Source organism: Pseudophryne corroboree, chromosome 9, assembly GCF_028390025.1.
Source record: "Pseudophryne corroboree isolate aPseCor3 chromosome 9, aPseCor3.hap2, whole genome shotgun sequence".
NCBI classification, from domain to species: Eukaryota; Metazoa; Chordata; class Amphibia; order Anura; family Myobatrachidae; genus Pseudophryne; species Pseudophryne corroboree.
Genome location: NC_086452.1, coordinates 297,490,292 through 297,506,278, shown reverse-complemented (window position 1 = coordinate 297,506,278; position 15,987 = coordinate 297,490,292). Strand labels below are relative to the sequence as shown.

General features: G+C 46.1%; 3 non-coding genes across 3 annotated transcripts; all 3 read left to right on the top strand.

The window, feature by feature from the left end:
- The first annotated feature begins 1,832 nt into the window (after window positions 1-1,832).
- Window positions 1,833-1,982, top strand: LOC134959283 (U12 minor spliceosomal RNA). The gene has a single exon (XR_010187334.1). It is a non-coding gene; the product is annotated as a U12 minor spliceosomal RNA (small nuclear RNA).
- A 3,957-nt stretch (window positions 1,983-5,939) lies between these two features.
- LOC134959289 (U12 minor spliceosomal RNA) lies at window positions 5,940-6,089 on the top strand. Its single transcript, XR_010187339.1, has one exon. It is a non-coding gene; the product is annotated as a U12 minor spliceosomal RNA (small nuclear RNA).
- Window positions 6,090-10,140: 4,051 nt separating this feature from the next.
- On the top strand, window positions 10,141-10,290 carry LOC134959287 (U12 minor spliceosomal RNA). Its single transcript, XR_010187338.1, has one exon. It is a non-coding gene; the product is annotated as a U12 minor spliceosomal RNA (small nuclear RNA).
- The last annotated feature ends 5,697 nt before the right edge of the window (window positions 10,291-15,987 follow it).

The following is a 15,987-nucleotide window of genomic DNA, read 5'->3' as shown; positions in this document are numbered from 1 at the left end:
GATTTTTCAGCGCAGGAATATGGCTATTTAATTAAATAGACTTTTTCGCGACACAGGATTTTTTGCTGGCAGTTAGTCGCGGAGTAAACCTTTGCGTGTAATTGAATACCCCCCTTAAATTAGGTATGGGACTTTGAAAGACAACATTAGTAGTACCAATGTTTTTAACATTAATCACAAAACATTGTTTAGTGTAGCGTGTATTAAGAGAGAAGGGGGTCAGTGCGTATTCTCCGTCCGGGCTCACTCCTTTCTAGCCAGCAGTGCATTAGTGAGCACTAGTAGACTCTGGCGTTGTGTGAGAGTCTACTGCGCTTGTGCAGGTCTCCGGAGAAATGGCTTGGCAGCCATTTTCCCATTGAATTTTCTATTGCAGATGAGCAAGATGCTGGGAAAATGGGCACTGAACCATTTTCACAGTGATTTGTGCAGTGCTGGAGATGCCGACACAGGACTCCGGAGCGGTAAGTATTGAAGAAATGGTACATGGTTTTTGGTGTGGGCCCCCTGCCGTAGAGCTGGTGCAAGCTTCGATGGTGCACCAGTGGTGTGTCCAAAGATGCACAGTGGTGGAAGTACACTTTTTCAGCTGCTACTACCCCTTGATGAAGTCAGACAGACGAAACGCGTTGGGATCTCCTGTATGACCCTCCATCTTAAGTTAAGCTGTTTTTTAATAACTTCTCATTCAAGCTTTTTCTACTTTATGTCTTAATATTTTTATAACTGATTTTTATAACTGCTTTTTACTATATAATCCGTTTTAATACATTTTTTATTTGTAGAGGAATCGGTTTTATATGTATATTTTTTAGAAAGCAAGTGTGAAAAATCATTATTTTTAATATTGACAAAATAAAATGTTATTTCTCTTTTACCAAAAAAAGATTTTTTCTTAATCCAGTCCACCAGATACATCACCCTAGTCCGCTAAATATTTTTGGTATTTATAAACACCAGCTGGTCGCCAATACCCCTATCCACCTATATTCATATATATATATATATATATATAAGGGCCGGCACTCTCTCCTCCTCCAGTTAATGCCCAGGTGCCTCCTAACAGGTCTGTGGGACCTTGTAGCTAAATCAATGAAGTGGCACTCATGGGACTTGACTGATAAAAATAAGACTCAGGACACGGCGGTCTCAGCTGAAAGATCTTTCATCTGAGACCGCCGTGTCCTGAGTCTTATTTTTATCAATCAAGTCCCGTGAGTGCCACTTCTTCATTCATATATATATATATATATATATATATATATATATATTCCTATATGTATAGGGGGGGCACCAACATTTTATCATGCCTCCGGGCGACTGGGGCGAACTTACGCAACTGCCGGGGCGGATATAGGAAACGCTGTAATTCGCACCTATGACGAGATATCAGAGTACAATAACAGCCACCCCCCTTACCTGCTGTACATGCCGGCGCCCGCCGTCATTACCCATTTTCAGATCAGTACATCCAGCAACACGTCGGCATATTTCTCCCACCACACAGTTCCACACCACCAATGCCACCGCAACTAGGAGAAAGTGGGCGGGAACACGTCAGCAGCAAACGTCATCATGTCCGGTTGGCGTTGCATCTTTTTGCTACCATCATGCACTTCTTCAAAACATATCATTTACATATATGTGTGTACTGTGTTTACTTCGCAAAGTGCTCTTTAAATATGAATAAATTATATGAAACTGAACAGGATTACGGAGTATCTGACAGTAATCTACATATATAAAGCACTTGAGATCATTCAGTTTAACTCTCCCTTATATGTTTAATATTGTACGACAGGCTGGTACCACTCGTATGGCAGTGAGCTGGTATGCCTTAAACTAATGAGTAAGGAAAATAATGAGCCGGGGTAACGCCTGGTTCCTCACTACTCATGTGAGAAGAATTTTTGTGCGGGTATAGGTCGCCCCATGGAGGATCTGCCTACTTTGCGGGACCTTCAGGTGCTGTGATCTTCCCGATCCCTTCTAAAGTTGAACGATAGAAAAACAATCTGCAATTCTGCATTAATCGTTTCTATTCTGGAAGATTAATAACGGAAAGATGATTGTTGTATATATTCAGAAGAATCACTTCACACTGCATGCCATCAAATGATGGCGGGGTTTACACACTCAAAAGAATTTGATGGGGAAAAAAACATTGCATTGCTTTGATTAAGCTGCATTCGGAATGAAAACATGTTTGCGCAATATCACCCTGTGCCTGTGGCTGTATCGTTTTTAACATTGGATGGCTATTTCTTTTGCATCATTCAATGTCAGCTGCCACCAGGAAGCCACCATAACATGGTAAAGACACTACCATCACAAGAAAAATATTGTTGGTGTTAAACCATCAAAATTTGGTGTCCTTCCTTATTTTATACTGAGCCGTATGGGCAGAAGCAGCCAGAGCTTCATACACGAGCACTTAAGCAAAGTTCCGTATCCCACCTCCAGGTGTCCGCAGCTGAATTCCGACAGTCTGATGGGCATCACATGTAGCATCCAATGGCTGGCAACTGTAGGAAACATTTTTTATGTAAAAATGACTTCAATCGAATCCATGGTTGCAAACCATTGGTTTCCAATGGCCATCCCTAGGAGGGGAGGGGAGGGGGGCATTCAATTAGCGTGGTAAATTGCAGTGCTGGAGGTATTCAATCAGCAGCAAATTTCCCCATGCGAAAGTCCCCGCAGACGGACTGAACCACGCAGCTCTTGGAGCTGCGAGGTAAAGTCCACGTAAAACCCCCCCAGAGAAACGGGACATGGGTGGGAAATAAAACATTGATTCCGCAGTTTACCTGGAATCGCTGGGTTTCCGCACATGAATCCTGATTTTTCAGCGCAGGAATATGGCTATTTAATTAAATAGACTTTTTCGCGACACAGGATTTTTTGCTGGCAGTTAGTCGCGGAGTAAACCTTTGTGTGTAATTGAATACCCCCCTTAAATTAGGTATTGGACTTTGAAAGAAAACATTAGTAGTACCAATGTTTTTAACATTAATCACAAAACATTGTTTAGTGTAGCGTGTATTAAGAGAGAAGGGGGTCAGTGCGTATTCTCCGTCCGGGCTCACTCCTTTCTAGCCAGCAGTGCATTAGTGAGCACTAGTAGACTCTGGCGTTGTGTGAGAGTCTACTGCGCTTGTGCAGGTCTCCGGAGAAATGGCTTGGCAGCCATTTTCCCATTGAATTTTCTATTGCAGATGAGCAAGATGCTGGGAAAATGGGCACTGAACCATTTTCACAGTGATTTGTGCAGTGCTGGAGATGCCGACACAGGACTCCGGAGCGGTAAGTATTGAAGAAATGGTACATGGTTTTTGGTGTGGGCCCCCTGCCGTAGAGCTGGTGCAAGCTTCGATGGTGCACCAGTGGTGTGTCCAAAGATGCACAGTGGTGGAAGTACACTTTTTCAGGACACTGCAATTGAAAACGCGGCATTATCAGTAGATGTAGACGAGACTGCATCAAAAGAAGCAGATGTCTGTGTCCACTGCAGAATCAAGCTCTCTGTCTCCTCCCTCTGCTCCTCACACTGATGACATCTCTGCTGACATCGCCAAAGTCTGTCACATGCCACGCATGCAGTGAGTGACTGACACTGCCACTCACTACTTAATTACCAATAGTTGCCAGATTGACTTCCCTCTTTATTGAACTAGGAGTGTGTTACTGCACAGACTCCAGTCTTTCTGTTCTTCAGGGAGACTTCATGTCCTATCCTAAGATGGCCACCGAGATCCCAGAGATTTGCACACCGACCACTGAGCATACAGCGATCTGGGCCGCGCTGCTAATCGCAAGGTACCGGGGCGCAGTGGCGGAACTGTGGGAGGCAGTGGAGTCGGCTGCCGCCGGGCTCCTGACCTCAAGGGGGCACCTGTCCTCCATTGCCTCCCACTGCCCGACAATCCATCGCCGCTGCGCCGAATGTGGATGTCAGTGTCGTGACACGGCTGCAGCAGCTGCCTCCTCGTATCCACAGAGACGAGCTTGCAGCTGGCTGCAGCTAGGGGGAGCTCCAGCGCACAGCTGATCACAGGTACTTCCAGAAGAGCTGGCCGTCTGAAGCTCTCCCTCCATCCTGCTGCTAGCCGAAGGTAGGCACTGGCAACACCTGCCTCATGCTGCTGCACTGTGTATGTGTGGTGTATGTGTGGTGTGTGTGGTGTATGTGTGTGTATGGGGTTGATTACCGGGGTATCTTTAATAAATATTGGCAACACTGACTGTGTTTATGTGTGTTGATGTTTTGAAGGGAGGTGTGTGTGTCTGTGTGTTTTAACGAAAGTTGTGTGTTTAAGTGAAAAAGACGTGTGTGTGTGTGTGTGTGTGTGTGATTAAATGAGGTGTGGTGTGTGTGTAATTGTGTGTGTGTGTGTGTGTGTGTGTGTGTGTAATTAAATGAGGCGTGTGTGTGTGTGTGTGTGTGTGTGTGTGCAATTGTGTGTGTAAGTGTGTGATTAAATAAGGTGGTGTGTGTGTGTGTGTGTGTGTGTGTGTGTGTGTGTGTGTGTGTGTGTAATTGTGTGTGTAGTTGAAAGAGGCATGTGTGTGTCTATTTAATTGAAAGAGGCATGTGTGTGTAATTGTGGGTGTGTAACTGTGTGTTTGTGTGTAATTGAAATAGGCGTGTGTGTATGTAAGTGAAAGGCATGTGAGTGTATAAGTGAAAGGCATGTGAGTGTGTGTGTGTAATTGAATGAGGCGTGGTGTGTGTGTGTGTGTAATTGTGTGTGTAATTGTGTGTATGTAATTGAAAGATGCATATGTGTGTAAGTGAAAGAGGCATGTGAGTGTGGGTTTACGTAAGAGGCATGTGAGTGTGTGTAAGTAAAAGACATGCATGTGTGTGTAAGTGAAAGATGCGGGTGTGTGTGTGTGTAAGTGAAAGGCGTGTGTGTGTGTGTGTGTGTGTGTGTGTGTGTGTGTGTGTGTGTGTGTAAGTGAAAGATGTGTGTGTGTAATTGAAAGAGGCATGTGTGTGTCTGTTTAATTGAAAGAGGTTTGTGTAAGTGAAAGAGGTATGTGTAGCTATACTACTATTGTGAAAGTACTATTGTGAGTACGCTGCTACTGTTCACCCCAAGTACCAGATATCTATATATATATATATATAAGTGCCGGCACTCTCTCCTCCTCCAGTTAATGCCCAGGTGCCTCCTAACAGGTCTGTGGGACCTTGTAGCTAAATCAATGAAGTGGCGCTCATGGGACTTGATTGATAAAAATAAGACTCAGGACACGGCGGTCTCAGCTGAAAGATCTTTCATCTGAGACCGCCGTGTCCTGAGTCTTATTTTTATCAATCAAGTCCCGTGAGTGCCACTTCTTCATTCATATATATATATATATATATATATTCCTATATGTATAGGGGGGGCACCAACATTTTATCATGCCTCCGGGCGACTGGGGCGAACTTACGCCACTGCCGGGGCGGATATAGGAAACGCTGTAATTCGCACCTATGACGAGAAATCAGAGTACAATAACAGCCACCCCCCTTACCTGCTGTACATCCCGGCGCCCGCCGTCATTACCCATTTTCAGATCAGTACATCCAGCAACACGTCGGCATATTTCTCCCACCACACAGTTCCACACCACCAATGCCACCGCAACTAGGAGAAAGTGGGCGGGAACACGTCAGCAGCAAACGTCATCATGTCCGGTTGGCGTTGCATCTTTTTGCTACCATCATGCACTTCTTCAAAACATATCATTTACATATATGTGTGTACTGTGTTTACTTCGCAAAGTGCTCTTTAAATATGAATAAATGATATGAAACTGAACAGGATTACGGAGTATCTGACAGTAATCTACATATATAAAGCACTTGAGATCATTCAGTTTAACTCTCCCTTATATGTTTAATATTGTACGACAGGCTGGTACCACTCGTATAACAGTGAGCTGGTATGCCTTAAACTAATGAGTAAGGAAAATAATGAGCCGGGGTAACGCCTGGTTCCTCACTACTCATGTGAGAAGAATTTTTGCGCGGGTATAGGTCGCCCCGTGGAGGATCTGCCTACTTTGCGGGACCTTCAGGTGCTGTGATCTTCCCGATCCCTTCTAAAGTTGAACGATAGAAAAACAATCTGCAATTCTGCATTAATCGTTTCTATTCTGGAAGATTAATAACGGAAAGATGATTGTTGTATTCATAAGAATCACTTCACACTTCACACTGCATGCCATCAAATGATGGCGGGGTTTACACACTCAAAAGAATTTGATGGGGGAAAAAACATTGCATTGCTTTGATTAAGCTGCATTCGGAATGAAAACATGTTTGCGCAATATCACCCTGTGGCTGTATCGTTTTTAACATTGGATGGCTATTTCTTTTGCATCATTCAATGTCAGCTGCCACCAGGAAGCCACCATAACATGGTAAAGACACTACCATCACAAGAAAAATATTGTTGGTGTTAAACCATCAAAATTTGGTGTCCTTCCTTATTTTATACTGAGCCGTATGGGCAGAAGCAGCCAGAGCTTCATACACGAGCACTTAAGCAAAGTTGCGTATCCCACCTCCAGGTGTCCGCAGCTGAATTCCGACAGTCTGATGGGCATCACATGTAGCATCCAATGGCTGGCAACTGTAGGAAACATTTTATTATGTAAAAATGACTTCAATCGAATCCATGGTTGCAAACCATTGGTTTCCAATGGCCATCCCTAGGAGGGGAGGGGAGGGGGGCATTCAATTAGCGTGGTAAATTGCAGTGCTGGAGGTATTCAATCAGCAGCAAATTTCCCCATGCGAAAGTCCCCACAGACGGACTGAACCACGCAGCTCTTGGAGCTGCGAGGTAAAGTCCACGTAAACCCCCCCAGAGAAACGGGACATGGGTGGGAAATAAAACATTGATTCCGCAGTTTACCTGGAATCGCTGGGTTTCCGCACATGAATCCTGATTTTTCAGCGCAGGAATATGGCTATTTAATTAAATAGACTTTTTCGCGACACAGGATTTTTTGCTGGCAGTTAGTCGCGGAGTAAACCTTGGCGTGTAATTGAATACCCCCCTTAAATTAGGTATGGGACTTTGAAAGAAAACATTAGTAGTACCAATGTTTTTAACATTAATCGCAAAACATTGTTTAGTGTAGCGTGTATTAAGAGAGAAGGGGGTCAGTGCGTATTCTCCGTCCGGGCTCACTCCTTTCTAGCCAGCAGTGCATTAGTGAGCACTAGTAGACTCTGGCGTTGTGTGAGAGTCTACTGCGCTTGTGCAGGTCTCCGGAGAAATGGCTTGGCAGCCATTTTCCCATTGAATTTTCTATTGCAGATGAGCAAGATGCTGGGAAAATGGGCACTGAACCATTTTCACAGTGATTTGTGCAGTGCTGGAGATGCCGACACAGGACTCCGGTGCGGTAAGTATTGAAGAAATGATACATGGTTTTTGGTGTGGGCCCCCTGCCGTAGAGCTGGTGCAAGCTTCGATGGTGCACCAGTGGTGTGTCCAAAGATGCACAGTGGTGGAAGTACACTTTTTCAGGACACTGCAATTGAAAACGCGGCATTATCAGTAGATGTAGACAAGACTGCATCAAAAGAAGCAGATGTCTGTGTCCACTGCAGAATCAAGCTCTCTGTCTCCTCCCTCTGCTCCTCACACTGATGACATCTCTGCTGACATCGCCAAAGTCTGTCACATGCCACGCATGCAGTGAGTGACTGACACTGCCACTCACTACTTAATTACCAATAGTTGCCAGATTGACTTCCCTCTTTATTGAACTAGGAGTGTGTTACTGCACAGACTCCAGTCTTTCTGTTCTTCAGGGAGACTTCATGTCCTATCCCAAGATGGCCACCGAGATCCCAGAGATTTGCACACCGACCACTGAGCATACAGCGATCTGGGCCGCGCTGCTAATCGCAAGGTACCGGGGCGCAGTGGCGGAACTGTGGGAGGCAGTGGAGTCGGCTGCCGCCGGGCTCCTGACCTCAAGGGGGCACCTGTCCTCCATTCCCTCCCACTGCCCGACAATCCATCGCAGCTGCGCCGAATGTGGATGTCAGTGTCGTGACACGGCTGCAGCAGCTGCCTCCTCGTATCCACAGAGACGAGCTTGCAGCTGGCTGCAGCTAGGGGGAGCTCCAGCGCACAGCTGATCACAGGTACTTCCAGAAGAGCTGGCCGTCTGAAGCTCTCTCTTCCTCCATCCTGCTGCTAGCCGAAGGTAGGCACTGGCAACACCTGCCTCATGCTGCTGCACTGTGTATGTGTGGTGTGTGTGGTGTATGTGTGTGTATGGGGTTGATTACTGGGGATTCTTTAATAAATATTGGCAACACTGACTGTGTTTATGTGTGTTGATGTTTTGAAGGGAGGTGTGTGTGTCTGTGTGTTTTAACGAAAGTTGTGTGTTTAAGTGAAAAAGACGTGTGTGTGTGTGTGTGTGTGTGTGTGTGTGTGTGTGTGTAATTAAATGAGGTGTGGTGTGTGTGTAATTGTGTGTGTGTGTGTGTGTGTGTGTGTGTGTGTGTGTGTGTGTGTGTAATTAAATGAGGTGTGGTGTGTGTGTAATTGTGTGTGTGTGTGTGTGTGTGTGTGTGTGTGTAATTAAATGAGGCATGTGTGTGTGTGTGTGTGTGTGTGTGTGCAATTGTGTGTATAAGTGTGTGTGTGTGTGTGTGTGTGTGTGTGTGTGTAATTAAATAAGGTGTGGTGTGTGTGTGTGTGTGTGTGTGTGTAATTGTGTGTGTAGTTGAAAGAGGCATGTGTGTGTGTCTGTTTAATTGAAAGAGGCATGTGTGTGTAATTGTGGGTGTGTAACTGTGTTTGTGTGTAATTGAAATAGGCGTGTGTGTATGTAAGTGAAAGGCATGTGAGTGTGTGTGTGTAATTGAATGAGGCGTGGTGTGTGTGTGTGTGTGTGTGTGTGTGTGTGTGTGTGTGTGTGTGTGTGTGTGTAATTGTGTGTGTGTAATTGAAAGATGCATATGTGTGTAAGTGAAAGAGGCATGTGAGTGTGGGTTTACGTAAGAGGCATGTGAGTGTGTGTAAGTAAAAGACATGCATGTGTGTGTAAGTGAAAGATGCGGGTGTGTGTGTGTAAGTGAAAGGCGTGTGTGTGTAAGTGAAAGATGTGTGTGTGTAATTGAAAGAGGCATGTGTGTGTCTGTTTAATTGAAAGAGGTTTGTGTAAGTGAAAGAGGTATGTGTAGCTATACTACTATTGTGAAAGTACTATTGTGAGTACGCTGCTACTGTTCACCCCAAGTACCAGATATCTATATATGGCGTGTATATATTTATATATACATATATATATATATAAGTGCCGGCACTCTCTCCTCCTCCAGTTAATGCCCAGGTGCCTCCTAACAGGTCTGTGGGACCTTGTAGCTAAATCAATGAAGTGGCACTCATGGGACTTGATTGATAAAAATAAGACTCAGGACACGGCGGTCTCAGCTGAAAGATCTTTTATCTGAGACCGCCGTGTCCTGAGTCTTATTTTTATCAATCAAGTCCCGTGAGTGCCACTTCTTCATTCATATATATATATATATATATATATATTTATATATATTCCTATATGTATTGGGGGGGCACCAACATTTTATCATGCCTCCGGGCGACTGGGGCGAACTTACGCCACTGCCGGGGCGGATATAGGAAACGCTGTAATTAGCACCTATGACGAGATATCAGAGTACAATAACAGCCACCCCCCTTACCTGCTGTACATCCCGGCGCCTGCCGTCATTACCCATTTTCAGATCAGTACATCCAGCAACACGTCGGCATATTTCTCCCACCACACAGTTCCACACCACCAATGCCACCGCAACTAGGAGAAAGTTGGCGGGAACACGTCAGCAGCAAACGTCATCATGTCCAGTTGGCATTGCATCTTTTTGCTACCATCATGCACTTCTTCAAAACATATCATTTACATATATGTGTGTACTGTGTTTACTTCGCAAAGTGCTCTTTAAATATGAATAAATGATATGAAACTGAACAGGATTACGGAGTATCTGACAGTAATCTACATATATAAAGCACTTGAGATCATTCAGTTTAACTCTCCCTTATATGTTTAATATTGTACGACAGGCTGGTACCACTCGTATGGCAGTGAGCTGGTATGCCTTAAACTAATGAGTAAGGAAAATAATGAGCCGGGGTAACGCCTGGTTCCTCACTACTCATGTGAGAAGAATTTTTGCGCGGGTATAGGTCGCCCCGTGGAGGATCTGCCTACTTTGCGGGACCTTCAGGTGCTGTGATCTTCCCGATCCCTTCTAAATTTGAACGATAGAAAAACAATCTGCATTAATCGTTTCTATTCTGGAAGATTAATAACGGAAAGATGATTGTTGTATTCATAAGAATCACTTCACACTGCATGCCATCAAATGATGGCGGGATTTACACACTCGAAAGAATTTGATGGGGAAAAAAACATTGCATTGCTTTGATTAAGCTGCATTCGGAATGAAAACATGTTTGCGCAATATCACCCTGTGGCTGTCTCGTTTTTAACATTGGATGGCTATTTCTTCTGCAACATTCAATGTCAGCTGCCACCAGGAAGCCACCATAACATGGTAAAAACACTACCATCACAAGAAAAATATTGTTGGTGTTAAACCATCAAAATTTGGTGTCCTTCCTTATTTTATACTGAGCCGTATGGGCAGAAGCAGCCAGAGCTTCATACACGAGCACTTAAGCAAAGTTGCGTATCCCACCTCCAGGTGTCCGCAGCTGAATTCCGACAGTCTGATGGGCATCACATGTAGCATCCAATGGCTGGCAACTGTAGGAAACATTTTTTTATGTAAAAATGACTTCAATCGAATCCATGGTTGCAAACCATTGGTTTCCAATGGCCATCCCTAATAGATTTCAGATTCTAACCAATGTTTCATCTTTTTTTGTAAGACATATAGATTGGTAAATGCTCAATCAGCTTAGTGATATCATTCAGGTGCTCGAAAGGAAGGGGTATTTCTGAGCAAGAAAAAAAGCAATTGGTTTCCCCAGCACCCTGAACGATAACAGTAACCAGATATAAATCCCACATGATAATAGAATTCAGAGATCTTCGTTACACATATTTGCGCAAATGTGTGGTTAAGCCCCAAAGCCGCATCAAGGCCTCTCTGTATATTTGGGGTCCCTAGCGCTATATCTAGGTGCAGGGTGTGGCACCCCGAAACACCAAAATGAGCCAGAAAGCCCAGCGTGGCACACCAGTGTAAAAAACTATAGTGTTAATAAATTAGTATTTAGGAAGCCGAAGCTATAGAGAGGGTGATACAAACATGAAAATGTAATTAAAATAGAGAAATAGTGTTAGAAAATTAATAAGTGAAAAGTGTTAAAAGAATGTAAAGGTATGCCACACTAAAGCCATCCAGCTCAGCCAGTCCAGAGGCACCACACCTCACACCTCCATTACCCCAATCTGGGTCTAATATTAACCAGCAAGGAGCCACATGATAATGGCTCCTTACTAAAATATGTCTAAGCTAAGAGCTACCTACCTTGGAGCAACTAGTGATGAGCGGGTTCGGTTCCTCGGAATCCGAACCCCCCCGAACTTCAGCCTTTTTACACGGATCCGAGGCAGACTCGGATCTTCCCGCCTTGCTCGGCTAACCCGAGCGCGCCCGAACGTCATCATCCCGCTGTCGGATTCTCGCGAGGCTCGGATTCTATCGCGAGACTCGGATTCTATATAAGGAGCCGCGCGTCGCCGCCATTTTCACACGTGCATTGAGATTCATAGGGAGAGGACGTGGCTGGCGTCCTCTCCATTTAGATTAGAAGAGAGAGAGTGAGAGTGAGACACTTGATTTACTGGAGCTTAAGAGTACTCAGAGAGTGCAGAGTTTACTAGTGACTGACCAGTGACCACCAGTGCAGTTTTATTATATTATTATTTAATATAATCCGTTCTCTGCCTGAAAAAAAATGATACACAGTGACACAGTAACAGTATACCATATCTGTGCTCAGCCTCAGTGTGCTGCATCATCTATGTATATCCAGTGGTGCAAGTGGGCGAGTACGGGTGGGTACGGCGTACCCGTAAGAATTTCGCCGTGGGTACGCCGTACCCACACCGACGGGCCGCCGCTCCTCGCACCGCCGCTGATGTGAGGGAAGGAGAGCGCAGCCTGTGCCTCTCCTTCCCCTCAGTCTCCGGCGGGTGTCATAGTTTAATTCAGCGCCGATCCGTGAGCCAATCAGAGCTCGTGGTGCGAGCTCTGATTGGCTCACGGATCGGCGCTGAATTAAACTGTGAGACACCCGCCGGAGACTGAGGGGAAGGAGAGGCACAGGCTGCGCTCTCCTTCCCTCACACAGGACGGCAGCGGCCAGCGGCAGCGGTGAGCAGGGAAGGGGGGGGGGGCATGTTATACCTGGCACTGGGGGATATCTGGCACTGGGGGGGCATTTCTATCTGGCACTGGGGGATATCTGGTACTGGGGGGGCATTTCTATCTGGCACTGGGGGATATCTGGCACTGGGGGGGCATTTCTATCTGGCACTGGGGGATATCTGGCACTGGGGGGCATATATACCTGGCACTGGGGGATATCTGGCACTGGGGGGCGTATATACCTGGCACTGGGGGATATCTGGCACTGGGGGGCATATATACCTGGCACTGGGGGATATCTGGCACAGGGGGGCATGTATACCTGGCACTGGGGGATATCTGGCACAGGGGGGCATGTATACCTGGCACTGGGGGATATCTGGCACTGGGGGGGCATGTATACCTGGCACTGGGGGATATCTGGCACTGGGGGCATATCTGGCACTGTAGGGGCATTTCTGTATCTGGCACGGGGGGCAATGTATATCTGACACAGTGGGAGCATTTGTGTATCTGGCACTGTGGGGCAATGTGTATCTGGCACTGTGGGGCAATGTATATCTGGCACTGTGGGGCAACGTGTATCTGACACTATGAGGCAATGTATATCTGGCACTCTGGGGGCATTTCTGTATCTGGCACTGTGGGGCAATGTGTATCTGGCACTGTTAGTCAATGTGTATCTGGCACTGTGGGGCAATGTATATCTGGCACTGTGGGACAACGTGTATCTGACACTGCGAGGCAATGTATATCTGGCACTCTGGGGGCATTTCTGTATCTGGCACTGTTTGTCAATGTGTATCTGGCACTGTGGGGCAATGTATATCTGGCACTGTGGGGCAACGTGTATCTGGCACTATTGGGGTCATACGTGTATCTGCCCCTCCCCCATATGTGTATCACGCCCCCCATTTTCATTGGCCACGCCCCATGTGGCATTTGGCCACACCCATTTTTTTTGCGTGCGCGCCTTCGGCGCGCGCACACAGTACCCGTAACACATTTTTTCTACTTGCACCACTGTGTATATCTGACTGTGCTGAGTGCTCAGTGCTCACACAGCTTAATTGTGGGGGAGACTGGGGAGCAGTAGCAGGAGTACATATTATTTAACAGTGCACACTTTTGCTGCCAGAGTGCCACTGCCAGTGTGACTGACCAGTGACCACTGTCTGACCACCAGTATATTGTGATTGTCTGCCTGAAAAAGTTAAACACTCGTCGTGTGGTGTTTTTATTCTATAAACGCATTCTGCTGACAGTGTCCAGCAGGTCCGTCATTAATTATATAATATATACCTGTCCGGCTGCAGTAGTGATATATATATATATATATTTTTTATATCATTATCATCCAGTCTATATTAGCAGCAGACGCAGTACGGTAGTCCACGGCTGTAGCTACCTCTGTGTCGGCAGTCGCTCGTCCATCCATAATTGTATACCACCTACCTGTGGTGTTTTTTTTTTTCTATCTTCTTGATACTACTAGTAGCTTACTTTAGGAGTCTGCAGTGCTGCTGACAGTGTCCAGCAGGTCCGTCATTATATAATATATACCTGTCCGGCTGCAGTAGTGATATATATATATTTTTTATATCATTATCATCCAGTCTATATTAGCAGCAGACGCAGTACGGTAGTCCATGGCTGTAGCTACCTCTGTGTCGGCAGTCGCTCGTCCATCCATAAGTATACTAGTATCCATCCATCTCCATTGTTTACCTGAGGTGCCTTTTAGTTGTGCCTATTAAAATATGGAGAACAAAAATGTTGAGGTTCCAAAAATAGGGAAAGATCAAGATCGACTTCCACCTCGTGCTGAAGCTGCTGCCACTAGTCATGGCCGAGACGATGAAATGCCAGCAACGTCGTCTGCCAAGGCCGATGCCCAATGTCATAGTACAGAGCATGTAAAATCCAAAACATCAAATATCAGTAAAAAAATGACTCAAAAATCTAAAATAAAATTGTCAGAGGAGAAGCGTAAACTTGCCAATATGCCATTTACCACACGGAGTGGCAAGGAACGGCTGAGGCCCTGGCCTATGTTGATGGCTAGTGGTTCAGCTTCACATGAGGATGGAAGCACTCAGCCTCTCGCTAGAAAAATGAAAAGACTCAAGCTGGCAAAAGCACAGCAAAGAACTGTGCGTTCTTCAAAATCACAAATCCACAAGGAGAGTCCAATTGTGTCGTTTGCGATGCCTGACCTTCCCAACACTGGACGTGAAGAGCATGCGCCTTCCACCATTTGCACGCCCCCTGCAAGTGCTGGAAGGAGCACCCGCAGTCCAGTTCCTGATAGTCAGATTGAAGATGTCAGTGTTGAAGTACACCAGGATGAGGAGGATATGGGTGTTGCTGGCGCTGGGGAGGAAATTGACCAGTAGGATTCTGATGGTGAGGTGGTTTGTTTAAGTCAGGCACCCGGGGAGACACCTGTTGTCCGTGGGAGGAATATGGCCATTGACATGCCTGGTGAAAATACCAAAAAAATCAGCTCTTCAGTGTGAAAGTATTTCAACAGAAATGCGGACAACATTTGTCAAGCCGTGTGTTGCCTTTGTCAAGCTGTAATAAGTAGGGGTAAGGACGTTAACCACCTCGGAACATCCTCCCTTATACGTCGCCTGCAGCGCATTCATCATAAGTCAGTGACAAGTTCAAAAACTTTGGGCGACAGCGGAAGCAGTCCACTGACCAGTAAATCCCTTCCTCTTGTAACCAAGCTCACGCAAACCACCCCACCAACTCCCTCAGTGTCAATTTCCTCCTTCCCCAGGAATGCCAATAGTCCTGCAGGCCATGTCACTGGCAATTCTGACGAGTCCTCTCCTGCCTGGGATTCCTCCGATGCATCCTTGCGTGTAACGCCTACTGCTGCTGGCGCTGCTGTTGTTGCTGCTGGGAGTCGATGGTCATCCCAGAGGGGAAGTCGTACTCGTAAGACCACTTTTACTACTTCCACCAAGCAATTGACTGTCCAACAGTCCTTTGCGAGGAAGATGAAATATCACAGCAGTCATCCTGCTGCAAAGCGGATAACTGAGGCCTTGGCATCCTGGGCGGTGAGAAACGTGGTTCCGGTATCCATCATTACTGCAGAGGCAACTAGAGACTTGTTGGAGGTACTGTGTCCCCGGTACCAAATACCATCTAGGTTCCATTTCTCTAGGCAGGCGATACCGAAAATGTACACAGACCTCAGAAAAAGACTCACCAGTGTCCTAAAAAATGCAGTTGTACCCAATGTCCACTTAACCACGGACATGTGGACAAGTGGAGCAGGGCAGGCTCAGGACTATATGACTGTGACAGCCCACTGGGTAGATGTATGGACTCCCGCCGCAAGAACAGCAGCGGCGGCACCAGTAGCAGCATCTCGCAAACGCCAACTCTTTCCTAGGCAGGCTACGCTTTGTATCACCGCATTCCAGAATACGCACACAGCTAAAAACCTCTTACGGCAACTGAGGAAGATCATCGCAGAATGGCTTACCCCAATTGGACTCTCCTGTGGATTTGTGGCATCGGACAACGCCAGCAATATTGTGTGTGCATTAAATCTGGGCAAATTCCAGCACGTCCCATGT